Source organism: Sceloporus occidentalis, unplaced genomic scaffold, assembly GCF_023333645.1.
Source record: "Sceloporus occidentalis isolate IW3139 unplaced genomic scaffold, rSceOcc1.0.p SCAF_2, whole genome shotgun sequence".
NCBI lineage: Eukaryota > Metazoa > Chordata > Lepidosauria > Squamata > Phrynosomatidae > Sceloporus > Sceloporus occidentalis.
Window position 1 is genome coordinate 224,669,762 of NW_028316982.1, and position 21,761 is coordinate 224,691,522.

Consider the following 21,761-nt stretch of genomic DNA (forward strand, 5'->3'; position numbering starts at 1 on the left):
TGCTGGAGAGGTTATGTACCAAATGCTATCAGGCACTTAATCTGGAAATAAGAAGCGCTTCACTGCATGCATGTGATACCCCTTGGTTATTTTGAAGCTGGCTAACAGTTTTGTATTCTCCTGAAGTGAGTATCTATATTCAGGAAGTCACTGTATATCACTGTCAGAACATCAGTATTGCTAAACATCAACTGAGACTTTTTCTTTTTCTGACCTGTTTCTCAAAAAAAAAAAAAAAAAAAGTTCCTTGGAATCAATAAAATCTCCATTTCACTTCATCAAGCATTCATTCTTAATTTTAAAGGGATTTTAGTTGCTAGGACTCTCTTTTCTTTTTTGAAAGCAGATATCTCAAGCAGAATTATATGTTTAACATAACAATGCATTTTAAAGTTTTTATCAATCACAACTTTTTTTTTAATAGAGGGGGAAATTAATATAACTATACATAGGAATCAAGCAACTGTCTAGGTTCCCTCATCACTGGTTATGCCTGGGACTCATGCCTGACAACATCTGGGAAGCTGCATAGTTTTCACCCCTGCTGTATATATTTCAGCAACTAGTAGCTGTATCCTGCATTTCCTCTCAGTGGTGGAGCACCTCCTATTTGGAGTTCCTCTCATACAATGCCCCTGCTAATGGAAGAGGCAGAATTCCAGAACATACACACCTAGGAGTATGGAATGTCCCCATGAAAATAAAAGATTTGTTTCCTCCTCCCCCTCCCCCTCCCCCCCCCCCCCTTATATTAGAGAAAAACAGTGGTCATAGGAGGCCATCAGTGGATGCTGGCAAAGAGTCTTTATTTAATTCATTGTTGGTTTGCTCATTCTTAGTTTTCTTGTCAAACATTTGAAGAAATTTGGGCCTTTGACATTTGGATCATCAGATCTTACACCACGGTTGGCATCATTGGGAATAACAGGGAATGCTCTATCATGGTTTAAATCATTTTTGTTGGATCGTTCTTCTGCTGTTTCATTTCTGGGAGCTATGGCATCAACCTACCCTGTAACTGTAGGGATACCTCAAGGATCAGTATTTGGTCCTCTTCTCTTTTCATTATATACACTTCCCCATGGATTTCTTATTTCAGAGGTGGGTTTCCAGTATCATATCTATGCAGATGACACTTAGATTTGCCAGAGTTTTGATTCAATGTATGCTACTGTTTAGATGTCTGTCACAGACTTCCTATTGAGTGTTTCTAGGTGGATGACCACTCACCATCTTAAGCTGAATAGGGACAAAACAGAGATCCTAGTGTTTCAGCTTGACCTCTCAGTAGCCCCCCTTTCATGCCCTTCATTGTGTTTACAGGATTACCCACTGGCCCCTGTCTCAGTTGTCAGAACCCTTGGAGTCCTGCTAGATGATTGTTTGTTCCTATGCTCCTTTATTGGGGCAACTGTTATGACATCTTCTGAACAGAACCTGGCAGGTTTGACTTCCTGTTCTCTTACTCCTCTGTTTTTAATCCAGAACAGTGCTGTCCAGGTTGTTTTAAATCTCCCCAAATACTCTTTTCCTCTTGTAGATCCCTCCACTGGCTTCCAGTTTGGGCCAGGGATCATTATAAGCTTTTCGCCTTAGTATTTAACCCCCCACACAACTTTTAGCAGCTCAGCTAGGATGGTATGCACCAGCTAGAAATTTAAGATCTGCAGACAAAGGATTATTGGCAGTTCCACCAAAATGTACAGCTCTGTCAAGGCTGCAAGCCTTTCAGGATCTAGCTCTGTGTTTGTGGAACAGCCTTCCTTTGGAGCTGATCCACTTTCATAAAGGGTTGAAGACCTTACTTTTCAATTTGCTGCATTAAGTTGCTGACCATGTCTAAGGTGGCCGAGATGAGCAGTGACTGAAGAAGATTTTGTTTGTTTTGTTTTTAGCATATTAATATATCATTTTGGTATTTTAGTATTTTATAGTAAAATACCAAATTTTATAGTAAAATTTTATAGTAAAATACATCACCGTAGGCACATCTGTGCTTAAGTCCGTCTAGCAGTTCACCTACCTGGGAAGCATCATCTCCTCAGACGCCAAGATTGATAAAGAGATCGATCACAGACTGGCAAAGGCATATAGCACATTCGGAAGGCTTCACAAAAGAGTCTGGAGTAACAAACACTTGAGGCGAAGCACAAAAATCAGTGTGTATAGAGCCATTGTACTGTCTATTCTCCTCTGTGGGTCTGAAACATGGGTCACCTATCGCCAACACCTATGACTCCTTGAACGCTTTCATCAGCGCTGTTTACGCACAATTCTAAATATACACTGGACTGACTATGTGACGAATGTTGCTGTCCTTGAGCAAGCAGGGATCACCAGCATTGAGGCCATGCTATTGAGGACGCAGCTGCGCTGGGCAGGACACCTTTCTAGGATGAAGAACCATCGCCTCCCCAAAATAGTATTCTACAGTGAACTCGCCATGGGTCAGCGTAAGAGGGGCGCCCCAAAGAAGAGATACAAGGACTCCCTGAAACAACATCTCAGGCTTGGCCAGATAGATCACCAACAATGGTCCTCCCTGGCCTCGCATCGGGAGGCATGGAGACAAACTATCCATGACGCTGCAGCCTACTTTGAAAGCTCACGCCGAACGAGCCTCGAAGAGAAACGACAACGCAGAAAGTACTGCAACCTGGAAACATCACCCAAGGAGACTTTCTGTTGTGCTTTCTGCAACCGGACCTGTTTATCCCGAATTGGCCTTTTTAGTCACCAACGTGCTTGTACAAAGCGCGGGATGCATCCTTCCTGAATCTTCATTCGCGAAGCAAAGCCAGAGAGAGATTTTATAGTGTGGTGTTTTATTGTTCGATTTTTATTGTATATGTTTTGATGGACCACCCTTTGGTGGAAAGGGTGTTATAAATAAATGTTGTTGTTGGGTCCAGCCTACTTGAAGGAATGCCGCCTCCCATATAATCCTTCCCACACACTCAGGTCCTCTGGGGAGAATTTACTGCAGTCGAAGAAAACCAGACGGGTAATGACTTCCCAGAGGACTTTTTCCACTGCTGCTCCAAAAATCTGGAATGACCTGCCAGAAGAGACTCACCAAATAACCTCTCTTGAGGCTTTCAAAAAGGCAATAAAAACAACTCTTTTCCCGCCGGCCTTCCCAAACTGACCTTTGTCAAAACTAGAACAAATATGGTGTTTTGATTAAATCCCACCGCTGTTGCCATTTGTTAACTGATTTTAACTTGTCATTCGATATTGTATTATATGGTTTTATTGTTGTGATTTTATTCTGGGAGGGAGAGTATGGGTTGGGGGAAATTTGGTTTTATTATTATTATTATTATTATTATTGTATTATTTTGTATTGTATTGTATTAACCTCTGTTGTTACCCGCCTTGATCCCAAAAAAGGAAGAGGTGGGATATAAATAAATACATTTATTATTATTATTATTATTATTATTATTATTATTTTCCCTAAGAAGGGTTGATTATGGCACAGATACTGCAGAGGTGTAAGGGTTGGAAAAAGGCAAAAGTGGATCAAAATCTTAGGATCAATCGGATTGGTTCTAGACATTGCCCACATTTTTCCTATTAGCAATTATTACTATTTTTACTATTAGAATTATTAGAAATTCAGAGAGTTCTAGAGCTGATGTATGAAACCCCTTAATGATTTGCCTGTCCTGGTAAATGTGTATTCTTTTTCTTCCCTACATGTTTTCCTTTCCTTTTCTTTCTTTTCTTTTCCTATCTTCTTGTTAGATGAATGGGTTTTTCCACTTTTGATTTACATTCTGTGATGAAACTCCAGCTTTGTAATGTTGCACTATATGTCACAACATGTTCCTGTCAGCACTTCTGAAGACAAATCCTTCCTGTCAATGAATCCACAGTATCAGATAACAGGAAGAGACAAAATTAACTGCCCAGTACAGAAAACCTTTTAGATGACAAGCATTTTGTTCATTCCCTTTTAATCCCTTTGTACAAGAAATAAGACCATACACCAAAAAAGATACCACACACACACATTGAAATGAAAGTTAGAGGAAAGCAGAGCTCTAGTATACATGTCTGAAGGAGAAATATCTTTTCTGTGGAGGATCTCTTGAAGAGGTGGTATCAACTTCGCACATATCTAGCTAAATCAATATAAAATCACATAATATTTGTGTTTTTTTAAAAAAGAAAGAAAATTCTACTTGATTTAAATATTGCTCATTTCAACTATTATTGTTAATCATCTAGTGCTTCCATTGCAAGACCAATGTCTTTAGGCATTTTTATATACATATGCTCCCATCTTCCTATGAGTGGATGATGAAACACAAAAGTGTAGACGTGAATTAGCATGTCAAGGTCTTTGTGAGAAGAAGTACCCTGTATCTCGCTCCAGAACCAGGTATAATTCCAGACCTCTTGCAGGTTGTGTTTTTTTTTGGGGGGGGTGGAATCTGAGCACAGTAGGGATTGAAGCAGACTCCTACTAGTTCACAGGTCTGGAAGAGGTAGAGACAGTCAATTCCAGTTGGCCCTTCATATCCATGGATTTTTTATCCATGTATTCAACTATCCACAGTTTGAAAATATTCATATATTCCCAAAAGCAAACCTTGATTTTGCTATTTTATATAAGGGATGCCATTTCACGCTGTCATTGTATTTAATGAGACTTGAGCATCCACAAATTATGGTATAACAACAACAACAACAACAACAAACAACAACAACAAACATGTGAAGTCGAAGGCTTTTGTGGCCAGCATCCATAGTTTTTTGTGGGTTTTTCAGGTTATGTAGCCATGTTCTAGAAGAGTTTATTCCTGATGTTTCGCTGACATCTGTGCTGGCATCATTCTCTGAAGATGCCAGCCACAGATGCTGGTGAAATGGCTACATAGCCCAAAAAACCCACAAAAAACCATGGATGCCGACCATGAAAGCCTTCGACTTAACATCCATCCACTTGGCAGGTACAACAGTCCCAAACTAGCAGAGACTCCTGATTAACCCTCTGCTATCCCACCTTTTCAGCTGCTTTTAAAATGTCCCAGTTTCTCTCTCCTCCTCCCACCTTATCCCTGTGTCCTCAACTTATGTCAGTTGTTGCAAACAAAGTGCAAAAGTAATTTGCCCTCAGTTAACTCAGCAGTGGTAGGAAGAGAGGAGGTGATGGAATTCTGCCATACCCAGTAAGCTAAAGCCTCTCCTAGCTCCTGCTTTCTCCCTCATTAATGAAGTTTTTATTATTATTATTATTATTATTATTATTAACCTTTATTTATGAAGCGCTGTAAATTTACACAGCGCTGTACATACAATCTTTTTAATTAGATGGTTCCCTGCCCTCGGGCTTACAATCTAAAAAGACATGACACAGAAGGAGAAGGGAGTGGTGAAGGGAAAGGGTAAGAGGTCCAGCAGTTCCTCTCTACCTCCAAGGCCTGGACCAAGGCAGATGGACGGGAGGGAGGGCTTGGCTTCATAATGGATGGTTAATCTTCTTCCAGGGAAAATACATACTCTCAAGTAGGATAATACATATACACTACATAGCAATACAGGAAATGGTTCGAGAAACAGGCACCAAAAGAACATCAAATAGTAAGCGACAATTATGCAATGCCTCGGAAGGCTTCTCTGAACAGGATGCTTTTCAACTCCGTTTTGAAGCTGGTTAAAGAAGTGATGGCTCTTGCTTGTGGGGGAAGAAGGTTCCAGGAGTGAGGGGCAGCAAGTGAAAAGGGGCGAATCCGGAATGGGGCAGAGGAAATCCTGGGCTGAGACAGCAGACCTTGACTACCAGAACGGAGGGCCCTAGTGGGAAGGTGAGGAGAAAGAAGGTCTGATAAGTAAGGAGGGGCCAGTCCATGGAGGGCTTTAAATGTCGACAGCAGGAGCTTATACTGAATGCGGAAAGGGAGGGGGAGCCAGTGAAGGGATGCCAACACAGGAGAGATGTGGTCAGAGCGGTGGGTGGAAGTGATAATGCGTGCAGCTGAATGCTGGACAGAGATTAAAGGACGGAGGTGAGAAAGAGGAAGCCCAGCCAGGAGGACGTTACAGTAATCAAGTCGTGAGACCACTAGGGCATAGACCAGGATCTTGGCAGTAGAGGTGGAGAGATATGGTCGGATTTTGGCAATATTGTACAAAAAGAATTTACAAGCCTTGGCTGTGGTCTGGATCTGAGGGATACACGACAGAGAAGAATCAAAGATAAAACCAAGACTGCTGGCTTGCTGGACTGGTTGAATAGAAATGTTGTCCTCAGAGACAGAAAAGGAGTGTTGAAGGGTGGGCTTAGGAGGAAAGACAAGAAGCTCCATCTTGGACATGTTGAGCTTCAAACGCCGATGGCACATCCACTGCAAGACAGCTATGAGACAGCTGTGAGTTTTAACCACATTCGGATGTTGCTTGGCTACATTTGTCCCCATTTTTACCTGTGAAATGTTGGTGGGCATGCAGGTATTGCCTGTTTTTCCATGCCAAGTATCAACAAATTATAATCTGCTTCCATACCCCTGACAGTACTGAAAAACAATAACAATCAATGGCTGAATAGGGAATGGAAAGTCTGTATGCTTGCCTTTTTAATCCTACACATCTCCCAGCTAAAAATGTATCAATTAGCCTCAATGAGAGGTTTTTATCTCTGTTGCCTTTATACAACCTTATAGTGTCATTCTTGTGGGTATTAGCCATAAACAAATCCCAGAGGAAGGCTGATAAAACACTTCTTTTGTAATGTTAATGTTACTGTCTCTATAAATCTATGATTCCAGCCACAGCTTCCATTCTATTTCAGCCTTTGATTTACGAGCAGGCTGACCTGGGCCTAACCCTGTCAGCTTTAGTTCTGAAACAGTCTTTAGGATTATAGGCCTCTGATCTGGTAAATTCTCGAGAGGAAAAATTTAACTGAGGAAGGTTCTCTCTGACAAGCGATAAAGCCCTGTTCTTTTCAGGTTACACCAGAGACTGAGCTGTGGGAAGAATTAATTGAGAGAGACACAGGGACAAAGTAGAGAAGAAAAGAAAGAAGGGACTTATGGGGGACTTATTGCACAGAAAAGAAGATGGGTTGGAGGAAAGCAATCAATTCTCATTTATAAGGAAGAGAGCCTAGGACAATAATTAGCATCAGAGCAAAATCAATTTTCTTAGACAAAGTATTTTATTAGATTGTTACATGACAAGATTTTAATTAAAACTGATTGGCCTAATTAGAAAGGCATTAATAACATGGCAAGCACTGGCATTGTATCACTTTGTCCACTGTGTTCTTGGAAGACACAAAGTGTCACTGTTTCTACTTCTTCTTTTTCTTACAAATGGATAGCCTAGCTGTGATACGAATGTGGATGTCTTTCTGTCTTGTTTTGGAAGTGTGGGCAGGAAAAGAAAATGGCAAATTAACAATGATAGAGAGAGAGAGATGGAAAAGCGGAGACATCAAGGCGGACAGAAAGAAAAGCAATTAGTCCAAACACAGTAAACAGCTTGTACATCCTTTTCCAGGGGCTGGCTCCACCATTAGGCAGTGAGGCAACTGCTTCAAACAGCAGATTCATGGAAGGGTGCAGGAAAGTATGTGTCATGCAGTCTGCCACCATCTCTAGTGCTACTTTGCTTCCGTCAGGTAAGCGAAGTCCACCATAAGGTAAGATTCAATTGCCCATTTCTGTAAGTGGAATCATGGGTGGTTTTCCACCTTGGATTTTGTTTCAAGAAGGAAAATATCTTGAGTTGTTTTGCTGCATCACTGGAAAACCATTTCCTAGTGTAGTGTCAAGCAGGAATGTGATATGAAAATCAAGACAGGAAACAGCTTTCTGGTATAACAAAGAGTATGTAGCAGCTTCTTGTTATTCAGACAGTTTTCTAGATTGCTACATATGAGTCCAATGTGTTGAAGGAAGCTTCCCTCACAATGAGTTGCACCATTAATCAATCTAGGTCACAGGCCTAGTCAAACATCTCCTACACCCTGAGGTGAGAAGTGAACCACTGTCCTAGTCATAGCAAGGGCACATACTCCCTGTAATCCTAGAGAAGCAGAAGAGATAGGAATGGTAGGTTGGAAAGAATGAAAATGGGTCTAGCTCCCCACCTAGCAAAGAAATAATCCACCCACCAAGGGATGAAGATGCATCAGTAGTGAGCTGGCTAATTGGGGTGCAAAGGATGCAGCCCATACTAGATGACACCTCACAAGAGGGGTGACACCTGGTCAGGCCTCATCCCCATGCCCTCCTGTCCTGAGAAAAGGATGGGGCAGCCTGAGGTTGCTATAGCGTGCTGTCCCCAGACCCCCCCCAAGAGCCCTGTCCCCTGCTCCAGGTGACACCAGGGGCAGGGATGACACTGAAAGAAATAGGAGACAATGATGACAGCCCCTACACACACACACACACACACACACAGAGAGAGAGAGAGAGAGAGAGAGAGAGAGAGAGAGAGAGAGAGAGAGAAGATTTTCACACGGCATCGCTATATCATTCCTTTATCGTCCCAAAGTGTAGTGGAATCATCCTAACAGATAGACGATTCCAAAAGATTTTCACATGAGGCTGTTAGTGTTCTTAAAACGTTGATATATCAGAATTCAGCAATTCACTTGTTTTGAAATCATTTTGTAATCATTTATTGCTGAATTCTGATATATCAACATTTTAAGAACACTAACAGCTTCATGTGAAAATCTTTTGGAATCGTCTATCTGTTATAATGATTCCACTACACTTTGGGACAATAAAGGAACAATATAACGATGTCATGTGAAAATCTTCAGAGTCTGTAAGTAGTTGGCTCTGATGTACAGAGCTGGCTATTTTTGAATGCCTGTCTCTGTAGGCCTGAAAGCCAGACCTTATGGGTAGGGCTGCCAAAGTAAAAACTGGAGAGGGCTTCTGTAAGTTTAACAGTTGTGTAGATGAAGGAATGTCAGCAAGTGTTGCTTGTCTCCCAGTTGCATGCCAAAAAACAACTGCTGAAATTCTCTCTTCTACACAACCATTAAAGATATGGAATTGTCTCTGGCAATCCTGTTTATGAGAGAGGTAGGGATGATGATAAATGTTATCTGAGTTGCATCACATATGATTTTTCAGTCCTCTCCATGAGTGGATAGGCTAGCAAGTTGCTTGAGTGAATGGCAGGGGACAAAACCCATCTGCAGCATACTTTCCTTACCTAGTAACCAGCTGTGGAAAATTGTGTGAATCAGCATCAGCTTTCCAGAGCACCAAGGGAAGGACAGGGAGTGCCATAATTGTCAATTTCTCTGTACAGCCTTGCAAAATTTGACACTGACTAGTTTCAGTCTTTCCCAGCCATTACTAGAGACACTAGAAAATTAGTTTAGGATCTACTGCATATGACAAGCCTATGACTCTGTCAGAACTGTTAAAGTTTCCTTCCAAAAACTGGATGTAAAGAGAATATTGCCAGGGTCCTTCCACACTGCAAAACTATAGCCCTCTGATTCCCCCTTAACAACCTGGCAACATCTGGTGAAATTTTGGGAATTTTCAGTTTAGGGAAGGCCATGTAGAATGTTAAACCAGCAGAAATCTATTACATCACCAGACAAGAAAACCATTGGATTCCATTGGATGTAACAATGATAATCAACGTTCTATGATTGTGTAGTGTGAGAGCGTCTCTAATGTTTGACACATTTTCCCTTTATAATAAAGGGTCTTTCCAATTGAGACTTCTATTATGCAACTGCACAGTTTCTCATTTACTGTGCCATTCCACATTTACAGAACGTTATGCAGTTTCCTGACAACACTGTCTTTCATTTGTAACTCCCATGTGTTTCTTATCTTCTTCCACATTTTAAAACAGGTAGTACCATTCATCTGGAAGCACTCCAAGAAAAGAAAATAGTTTGTTCAGCAAAGATCTTTCAAAAGTTTCTTTTATCTAAAATACTACTGTATATGCCATTTTTTCTACTATAAAATATACTTAAACTGTTTACAAAATTCAAGGTAACAATAAAACTACAATGAATACAATTCAGTTAAAATGTACAATAGTAAAAGCTGTCTTAAAAAATCATATAAAAACAGACAACCAAAAAAATCACCAATCATCATTTAAAAGCCTTTTATAAATTTTGTTTTTAAAAGGCTATACCTATTACAGATATAGATACTATATAAACAAAAAATGTAAATTCCTTGAGAAAATAAATGGCTCCACTGAAATCAGTGAACATTTGTAATATTTAAAATGGTTTCCAGATAAAGAATAAAAAAGGCAATGATATTTTGTTCAATGCAATTTTATTCATTGAAAGCAGTGCTACTGTGTACCTGAAACAGCTCTGGCTTCATGTTTTATGGATGCATTAATTCTTCACATAGTTTGTTCTTGCATGGATATACCACATATAACTCCACCTATAATGTATTATCCTATCCCTGGCAGTCCCATTTTGGAATGTGATGTTTCATTTTGCATTTTCTCACCTTGAATCCAAACTCAAGGTTACAATAAGTATGAAGTGCATTATGGAAAATATGATCATATAAAGGCAGCCAGATTTCACTCTAGAAACAATTCAGCACTAAATTTCAGACCCATTCAAATGTTACTCATCATCTACCATTCAGTGTGTCCCATCATCCTTCCAAGGGTTGCTCCTGGGCAGTGAGTCTTTGTATGCATGGACCAAGAGCTCATGATAATTGAATATGCAAGTACTTTCCATGTCAGTTTGATGGCATTGTTAGCAAAATATGGTATTAACCTTTATTTTTATTCTAAGAGGGCTTTGGTATTTTGGGGTGACAGAATCTGAAGCCCATTCTATAGATTGGAACAGATGTGTATCATTATATAAAATGTTCTACATATGCAGCAGAGAATCCATGTGGCAAGTTTTTCTTCTCCTTTGTGTCAATGGCATGGAAAATTCACCATATGGAACATCCCATTTTCCAAATGAAAGAGAAGAATCAGATCCTACTGATTCTTCTGACCAAGGATCCTGACTAAATGTTACATCTCAGTTCCAGTACCTAATCACATTTTTATGTCTGTTATTCCTTTTCCTTCATGCATTTTCTGTCCACAGTCTGAAGGTCTGCATGCTACTAATCACAATCCTAAATCCAATATTAGCCCCAACTAAAGATGACCCAGTCATAAATCAGCACTTATACAAACATCACTGATGCAATGGGTTAACTCTATTTGGAACCAACAACTAGATTTAGACCACAGTACAAACATCAACAATGACAACAACAATGGTTAGGGTGGTATAAAATTTATATATGTCAGGACTGCTAACTAGTTACTAACAGAAAAATCTCTCATGCTACACAATTATAGTGCTATGGTTCCATCTAACTGCTACCCTTCTATCTTATGGAATCCTGGGATTTGAGGTTCAGGGCAGAGTATTTAGAATTCTTAGCCAGTGAACATTGGGACTTCATTAAACTACAAATCCAGGATCCCATAATATACAATCATGGCAGTCAAGGCGGAATCATAGTGCGATATAATAGTGTAGTATGAAATGACACAGATTTAGTTTCTCTAAGAAATAAATATTTACCAGTTTTCAGTGCAGTTCTGTGAAAGAGCAGAGGTGACCCAAATAACTACATAAATACAAATTATCACAAAATACTAATCTATATCTTAGAAATCCATTTTTTCATGGTTTGTCCCTGTGCCTAAGCAAATGAGTACAATTCAGGATTTTCCATTTTAGACTCCAGGCTGAGATTAGTGAGAAAGCAAAGCCTAATGAGATTATCCACTAACCCTCAGAAGCCTTACATATAATAATTTATGCCATTAAAAAGCCCCAAACACATTTTAATTACAGGTTTTCACACTGTTCCTGATGTCTTTGAATAACCCTTCTTAGTATGTTGCAGTTGTCTAAACAGGGGCACAGACAGGGCTAAGACCCCTGTTGTTCTATTCTAATGTATATACCCAAATACAATATGAATATTTAAAGCATTGCAAATGAACTTTGAATTATTAAAAGCTGTATTAAATATGTATATATCGATATAGGAAAAGGTACTTATGTACCAGAGAGGAATAATCCACCACTCTAATATAACTTGAAAGTTAAAGAATTCAGAGCCACTGATGGTGCCTGCACCGTTGGTCACCACTATACCATTCAGGATTGCATTATGAATATGTGGTGAATATGTATGCAGAGGCTAAAATGAATTTTGCTAATTGCACATGGTAAAAGATATGCAAAGGGACCTTATAGCACCTTTGAGACTAACTGAGAGAAAGAAAGAAGTTGGTAGTGTCACCTGTTGTCCTGTTATAGCAGTATCATTCCACTTTAACTACCTTGACTGCCTCCTGAGGAATCCTGGGATTTGCAGTTTGGGGAGGGACAATTAGACTTCTCAGCCAAAAGGCTCTTAGGCCTCACTAAACCACAGATCCTGGGATTCCACTGGAGGCAGCCATGGCAGTTTAATATGCATAGCAACTGGAATAACAGCACTAAAACAGAGTAGTGTGATATTTTCCTAAGTCTGTCCCGGTACAGACTAGGAGAAAGGGATGGCCAGAGGCCACCCCTTTCTCCTCCGGATCGTTGCTGCGGCAATCGCAAGGCCATGGCAACAATCCACAGTAAAAAGGAACTCCGAAATGGAGCTCCGTGACGCCACCAAGGCGCCTTAGGATATCGTGGTGATGTCACGCATGAGCCGCACTGTTTGGACATGGTGCGCACATCACATCATTGCTATGCGTGCCATGTGGATGGCACTACGTAACAATGGCACTGTCCACACCTAGGGCTCAGGAGCATGCAGTTGCTGTTGCGCTGCCGAGCCCTAATTTTCACCCGAGGGCACCACAAGGCACCCGATTGTATCGGGCCTCTGATTCCTCAAATACTACTGCCTCTGAGGTGGTAGACTTAGGGTCTGGACAGACAGCCCAAAATTAAGCTGCTTTGGGTCACTTTGGAGGTATGCTGTTTAAATGACACATGCATCTTAAGAGGCCAGAAGCTGTGCCAAAGCTGCGCTCTCGTCCTTAGGACGGGAGCATGTCTTTGGCACAGCTTCCAGACTCTTAGGATGCATACATCATTTAAACAGCATACCTCCAAAGTAGCCTGAAGCAGCTTTATTTTGGCCTGTCTGTTCAGACCCTTAGTCTATGAATGTTTATAGTACCAATCTCTTTCTTTTTCTCAATTAGCCTTAGTTAGGTGCTAGAAGATCCCTTTGCATACTGATCCAGACCAATATGTGTTTGCATGGTAAAAGATGTGTTTGCATGGTAAAGAGACAGTATAGTGTCATGGACTGAATGTTTGATTGGGACACTGGGAAACCAGGGTTTGAATCCCTGCTTGGCTATGGAAATCCACTCTCACATTCTCTCAACCTCATAGGGAGGGCAAAGAAAAAAGAAACCTGTGAATAAATATTGCCAAGGAAAGCTCTCATAGGTTTGCCTTAACAAAAGACTTGAAGGTACACAGCAACAAAAGATGATAATTATATGCAGTAGCACACCAAGTGTGGCTCATGCATGTTTGTTTGTTTTTAGGAATTAAATTTTTAGGAATTAAGAAGAAAATAATTTTCCCATCAGGGCTAGCCTGAAGAAAGAGGTCCCTCCCTCCATAACTGTCATATTTCGGCCTGAGAGGGAGAGAATAGGTTGGCCCAGCTCCATCAGGGCTAGCCTAAAGAAAGAGGCCCCTCCCTCCATAACTGTCATATTTTGGGCTGAGAGGGAGAGAAGAGGCTGGCCCAGCTCCATCAGGGCTAGCCTGAAAAAAGAGGCTCCTCCCTCCATAACTGTCATCTTCTGGCCTGTGAGGGAGAGAATAGGCTGGCCCAGCTCCATCAGGGCTAGCCTGAAGATAGAGCGCCCTCCCTCCTTAACAGTCATCTTTCGGCCTATGAAGGAGAGAATAGGCTGGCCCAGCTCCATTGGGGCTAGCCTGAAGAAGAGCCCTCCCTCCATAACTGTAATCTTCCAGCCTATGAGGGAGTTGACCAGGCAGGCCCAGCTCCACCAGGGCTAGCCTGAAGAAGAAGAGCCCTCCTTCCGGTCCATCTGCCTTGGTCCAGGCCTCAGAGGGAGAGAATAATGCTGGACCTGATCCCCTCCCCCCCTCACCATTCCCTTCTCCTTTTGTGTCATGTCTTTTTAGATTGTAAGCCCGAGGGTAGGGAACAGTCTATTATACCCTCTGTTGTAAGCCACCCAGATTCCCAGTGATTGGGCCGCCAATAAATAAATCCTATTATTATTATTATTAAAGAGAAAGAGAGCTGAATTGCTGAAATCCAAGAGGAATGCTATACATTTTCAGTGGTTTAAAAAGAATACATAGGCAGAACTATGACACATCACCCCTTCATCTACCAGAACCCCACATTTTAAGCTCTTGCAGTCCTTTCAACACAGCTATTTATTGACTGGCTCAAGAACACAGAGGTGGCCATACAGCATACAGCTATATTCCAGGCATCCTCTGGGACCTCCTGTGAGGTCTTCCATGAGTCCCACAGGATGACACCATTACTGAATGTTTCTCTGACACCCTCCCCCCCCCCCCCACTGTTCTGTTGTTAACTGCCATCAAGTTGAATTTAATGTAAGGTGACCCCATGTTATCAACAGCTCTGCTCAGGTTTTACAGACTCAGGCCGTGGCTTCCTTCATAGAGTCTATCCATCTTGAATTCAGTATTTCTCTTTCCTGTTGCCTTTACCAAAGTACAATAGTCTCAGCTTAGTCATCTTGACTTCTAGGGAAGGCTCAGGGTTGATTTGCTCTAGAACTCATTTATTTGCCTTTTTAGAAGTCCACAGTATCTGTAGACCTCTTCTCGAGCTCCACAATTCAAATGTATTGATTTTCTTCCTATCACCTTTCTTCACTGTCCAGCTTTTACAACCATACAAAAGCCTCAGCAGGGGCTTAAAAGATGGAGAAGTTTATCAGATAAGGGAAATTGGAAGTATAATCCAATGGCAATCTGAACGTAATCATGGGGTTTCACATTATTGTGTGATAGACTACCACACGCACTTTCAGGCAATGGCAAGCTATTTTCGGGCAATGGGAAGTCAGTTTGAATGCAATTTGAATTCACGTAAATTTGCTGAACTAGCGAATTCACGTGAATGCGTTCTGGTCCCACTTTCTTTTCATTCAAAATTAAGAGAAATTCCTCCAGTGTGATAAACTCCAGAGTATATGAGGGAGGAGAGTTTGGCTGTTGCATGGTCAGTATTGTCTGACCAAAAGGTGAGTTACATAGGCATAAGTCAGATTTACTTATTCATAAGTCACTAACAGGATTTATTGAGTATTCAGTAAAGATCAAGAGGTTGTAAACTGGTGGATCATGACCTACAAGTGAATCTTGAAGTTCTTGTTTGTCTTTGCTATTATTTTGTTATGGGCCAGTTTTTAATTATACATAATATTGAGGGCCCAAGTGAAAAGAAATATGATTTATGTGTATGCTTTTATTAAATAAAGATTTTAAAAAACCCAAAACCAGCATATCCATGCATAGACTGAGAGGATGGTAACTCAAGTGTCGATTTAGTTCAGTTAAGGGATTATGGATGTCTATTCCATCTCTTTGCAGTCTTCCCTTTCTAAGCATCTTTGTACAAATTTACAAAAAGCATTTTCAGAATATTTAAGTATCAAATGAGAAACTAGTAGTGGAAATGTACAAATAGATCTTTCAGAGTAATGGAAAGTCCTAGACGTCTTCCATTTCATTCCAGATACTTGCCAGAGTAGATTTTCTATTCATATAACAAAAGTTGTAAATGGCACATTATCTACTTTCTCTTATTTATAAAGCAGACAAAAATCCATTTTATTGAACTGGATGCTCACTGCTCTCTCACTAATATAATATTAAGGACCATTGTATTACTAGAGTGATGTTTCAAATTAAATGCAAAATATATTTTGTCAGCTGAAGCAGGGTAAATGTAGCCTCCCTCATGTTCTGTAAAGATGACTTCGATATTAGGAAAATTAGATGGTGTTAATGTGCCCTGTCATAGCAACACGGTATGGAAAATGGATCTTTCATGCTATGCCAAGGTGGGTAAAGAGTAGCTTGAAGGCTGGATGTGGCCCCTGAACCCTATGTTTGTATCTCCACCAGTCTGGAAAGCCTCTCAACTAAAAAAATACATATTTTTTAAGAATTGGCATGATTTTCAGGTAATTGCTCTCTGACCAACCACATAGAAAGCCATGTTTACATATGCCCAAATGAAACCTTGACAAAGAATCTGCAATCATGTTAGTATAGAGCTAAATCCAGAGTAAATCTACTTTGAAACAGAGCAGTTATATCAAATACATTGGATTTACCTATGTGTTGACTCACCATTCAAAGATTGGTTCAATAGGTCTAACTCTAGTTAGGGCTAATCAACAGGATTTTAACCACAGTTTGGTATACGGAGGTTAATGATGCCATAATGGCTTATTTGTAAGAGATAAGAAATCTAATTGTATAATGCCAGTAGTATTTAAGTTTTATTGCCTTTTTGTTTGGGGGGGCTAATCAGGTCTGAGGATGATGGCTGAAATCTCAGGAAATTTCTTTGTATCTCCAGATCTTCAGGTAGGAAAACAAGTCTCTGTGGAAGTACTATTGAAAGATGAGAACATCTGATGTCACCATGTCAGAAGGGTTGCCAAGACAGGATTATCTCAGGTCTTCATGCTTCAGAGCCAAAATCTGAGATCTAGGGATGATCCCTCTGATTGCATAGGGAGAAAAAAGGAAGAACAGGTGATCTGGCTAATTGTAGACCAACTAGCCATTTCAATGTAATCATTAAACTCTAGGCAAGACATTTAAATGGCTGGAACAAGAAAACATTCTTGCAGAGGAGCAGCTGGATTCAAGGAAAGGTGATCTACTATTGACCAATGTTTAGTGTTACACCATTTATTTGGAAAATATTCATCTTGTAATACAACCTCTTGGTAGATCACTGTTGTAGACTTCAAAGCAGCATTTTATATCTTGAACAATATTGTGGAGGAAATTGGAGGCATCCTCAATTGATAGGCAGTTACTTGATTTACTACGAATGCTGCATGAAGGGACCTCCCTCAAAGTGAGATGTAATCCTCAGGGCCATCTTAATAGAGCTATAAAAACTGAGAAGGGAGTTAAATAAAGTTGCATATTGGCACTATGGAACTATAGCACTAATCTCCCATGCAATCAAAATTATACTCAAAATTCTGCAAGATAGACTCCAACTATACAGGGAAAGAGAAATCCCAGAGGTCCAAGCAAGGTTCAGGAAAGGAAGAGGCACTAGGGACCACATCGGAAACGTACAATGGCTAATGGAGTGCACCAAGGAATTTCAAAAGCAAATCAGCATGTGCTTTATAGACTATGGGCTGGAACAGAGCGGCAAGAAGTGGTGGCTTAAAGCCATCCCCTCAGAAGACAGATTGGGGCCACAGAAAACACGCTGGGTCTCCAATCTGCCTTGAACCTGGCCCAAAAAGAAATGGGCCAGGTTCTTTTTTGAGCTAGAAAAGAGATGCCTTTCCTGGCATCACAACAATCCGAAGCTGGCTTCAAGATGCTCTGGTGGCATGAGGCATATAAACGCTGTGCTGCTGCAGCCCCGTAAAGCTGCCCACATCTGGATGGCCACCAATTTCTAGGTGACTTCAAGGCAGCTTGGGAGAATGCAGTGTATAAACACTGGGCTCCCAAGGTGCCCGAACGGTGGCATTAGCGGTCTGTTCTGGCCCTATAAAAGCTCTGTTCTGGCTCTATAAAAGCCTTTGCCTGCATAAATCATGAAAAGCAATATCCTTAAAAACATGGGAGTGCCAACACATCTGATAGTCCTGATGAGAAATTTGTACTCAGGACAAGATGCTACTGTCAGAACAGAACACGGAGAAACAGAATGGTTCCCAACTGGGAAAGGAGTCAGACAAGGCTGTATTTTATCACCCTACCTATTCAACTTATATGCCAAACATATTGTAAGAAAAGCAGGCTTGGACACAGAAGAAGTTGGAGTGATAATAGGAGGAAGGAATATTAACAATCTGAGATATGCTGACAACACCATAATACTAGCAGAAAACCTCACAGACCTGGAACAACTACTAAGGAAGATCAAAGAAGAAAGTGCAAAGGCAGGCTTACTGTTGAGCCATGGAGAAAGACCATGGAGAATTTAGACAAATTCAAACTAGGCAATGAGGAAATAGCAATAGTAAAAAGGTTTTCATATCTGGGGTCAAACATTGATAGCAATGGAGACTACAGCCGGGAGTTCAGAAGAAGTTTAAGAATGGGGAGGACAGGTATGAAAGAATTAGAAAAGATCCTAAAATGCAAAGGTACACAACTTAGCACAAAAGTTAGACTCATCCAAGCTATTGTATTCCAAATCAATTCATTTGAGACGTGGTTCTGGAGAAGAGTGCTGAGGATTTCATGAACATCCAAAAAGTCAAACGAATGGATCCTAGAGCAGATCAAGCCAGAAATATCCCTGGAAACCAAGATGACAAAACTTAGGCTAGAGTACTTTAGACACATCATGAGAAGGCATGAATCACTGGAAAAGAGAATGAGTCTAGGAAAGATGGAGGGAAGTTTAAAGAGAGGACGGCTACATACTATATGGATGGACTCTATTAAAAAGACCCTGAGTAAGAGATTTTAGGAGCTGGGCAGAGCAGTAGAGGACAAAGGATATTGAGGATGTCTCATAATCTGGGTTGCCATGTGTCAAGATCAACATGAAATCATGTACTTTTTCAGTGTCTATACTACAGAGATCTACATACTGAGGTTATTTTGTCAATACAGGTTTTTGTTTGTTTGTTTCTTTTCTGCTTTCAGACAGTAATCCTACTACAATTGGCCCTTCCCTTACGCAGGGGATCCATTCCGGACCCTGCCGCGTAAGGGAAATATTGCATAAATTCAAGCCCCATTGAAAACAATGGGGCTCATTCCCAGGGTGCGCGCCATGGGCATGCACACCCATTGTTTCTTCCAGGGTGCGAGAGAAGTCTTTCCGGCATGGCTTCCACATATACTGGAAGCTGCGTATTGCGTGCCCATGTATGATGTGGGCGCATTGTGGAACATATAATGTGGCTAAATTTTGTGTATCAGCAATTAAATTCTGATGGGTGATGACTTGCACTATGGATTAACAATTGCACTTCTCTTTTGGCTTTCTCAGGATTAGCTGGGCTCTGTCCTCTGACAGATGACTGTCTGTATTTGTATTTTTTTTAGGTATATCTATATGTATATTTATTTCTATTTGAGTTTTGTTATTTGGTTTTTTTTTTTTTTGTGGGTTTGGGGGGCTATGTGGCTATGTTCTAGAAGAGTTTGTTCCTTTGTTATTGTGTGTTGTATTTGGCATACTGTATATTGTACTTCTTAATCTGTGACCATAATAAATATTTAGCTATCTATGGCCCTGTCCAGATGGGCCAAAAAGCATGTACTGAGTACGTGCTAGGGTTGCCTGGGAGTGTCCTTTTCAGATGCTCCCTAACCCTAGTACGTACTTAGTACATCAAAATGGCGGTGCCCTGTCTACATGGGCACCTCCATTTTGACGTAATGGCTGCATCGCGGACAAACGGCGTGGCGTGGCCGTTAAGTACTGGCAGCACTGAAGGGCACTTGTGACACCCTTTCAGCAGCACCGAAAGGAGCTCCAAAACGGAGCTCCTTTCATCCTGCGTATCGCTGGCACGGTCTTTACATGGCCACGCCAGCGATACTGAAGAGAAAGGGCCAAGCGGCCCCTTTCTCTGTCTCCCCACTGCTGTCGGGGTGTCCTTGAAGCATGCCCAAGGACACCCCTTTCCAGGCTGTGGAGAAAAGCAGCAGTTCGGGGCCTATGGAGCTACTGCTGTGACAGCTCAGGCCCTGATCCATCGGGGAAAGGGGTGGGTGCAGGCCGCCCCAAAGGTGCGGTCTGTATCCCGCCTCAGTTTATTTCCTTTTGTTTTGGAGAGGTCCTCCTTCAAGTGGTGAAAAACATCTGTTTGTCATAGCATGTGATTCTCCTTAACTACAACCTTTCATTTCATGTGTTGTGTTCTGTGTTTGGTTAGCGAAGGCAAACATGGATTTAATATGCAAATATGATAACTTGAGTATGCATCTCTGATTACATATCATGGGGAGAAAATGGTTTTTCATAGAGTACTTACTTTTAATAGAGGCAGGATATTTGTTATTATTATTATTATTAATATTAATATTATTATTTGGACCTGCTTAAGGTGATGCCCTGTATTCATGCCTGTAAGGAGAACTGAATCAGGCTTTCCTGATTTTAATTTAATGGTCTTAATCATGACACTGCACTATTTGATGTATCATCACAATGTGGAGGGACAACTAATGGGAATACGAAGAATCAGAGGTCATTCTTAAACATCAAAACAGAATAATAAGTATACATTTAGATGCTTCTCTTCAAAAGTAATACTGCTGTTTCTGCGCCCATATACCAGTTGTTTCTCTAAATCAGAGCTAGGATTATGGAAACTGATAAGACTAGCTCTTTCTGTGAATGTTATCAGCTAAATAAACACAGGGTTCCATAGGATCTGCACTTATTGTTGTTGTCTAGATAACTGCTTTATAACAGTAACATCATGGTAATTAGTATTTCCTCTATTCTCTCTGTATGATAGTAACAGTTACTGTCCTTCTAACAAGCCAATGATTAATATGGGTGTCTGGGAATTTCAGATTATTAATTTGCTAAATGACAGTATCCAGGCCTTAGCAAAATTGATGTGAATTGATGTTGATACAAATTATCCCATACAAATTGTAATTTACAAAAACTATTAAGCATCACACATGTGGAGATTAATCATATTCAGTATCTTTTGTACTGTCTTCTGCTTCATAGGTATGGCTAAGCAGGAAGTGGAAAACAATATTTTTTGGCTTAGGCAAAAGGCTGAAAAGGCCATATTCCACCAATCATTAAACAATAGTCAGTGTATTGTTGATATTTAAATGCAATATATATATATATATATATATATATATATATATATATATATATAAGCAATGTGTAATTAGCAACAAAAAAGATCCATTAAACTATGCAGTGGATCATATTCTTGTATAGCAACTTAATTAGCATTTTAGAGCTACCTTGCTATGGCAAGCATTTGCACAGAGAAAACATTAGCTACCATGATATTGTTCATAAATGTACCTAGGGGGAGCAAAATGAAAGTACTGTTCCTAAATAAGAATTTCACAGAGAGAGAGAAGGGGGGGGGGGGGGAGAATTTCCTTCATTTCCTGAAATCCTAGCATTGCAGAAAAGGAAACACTGAAAGTCATTCACGTCTAGATCTCATAAATGTGGTTTGTGCATTTCCTTGGGAATTTTGCTTGCCCTATTTCTTTGGATGTCTAAACTGTATTTCCCAGTGCTAAACAGAAGTATTTAAGTTACAGCAATGTTGAAAGTTTAGAGACTGAAGGAAAATTTCATGGGGGTGTAGAATCCTTATTTGAGAGGCAAGGCCCTCATTTTGCCTTTCTCCTCCTGTCCCAACCACTGAGATTGTTCCACTATATCATGTATCTCCCTAATATATCCCAGGATTCCAAAGGATAGAGTCATGACAGTTAAAGTGCTTTCAAATTGCATTAATTCTGCAGTGTGGCAGCAGCCAAACTGTGTGCAAGAAAG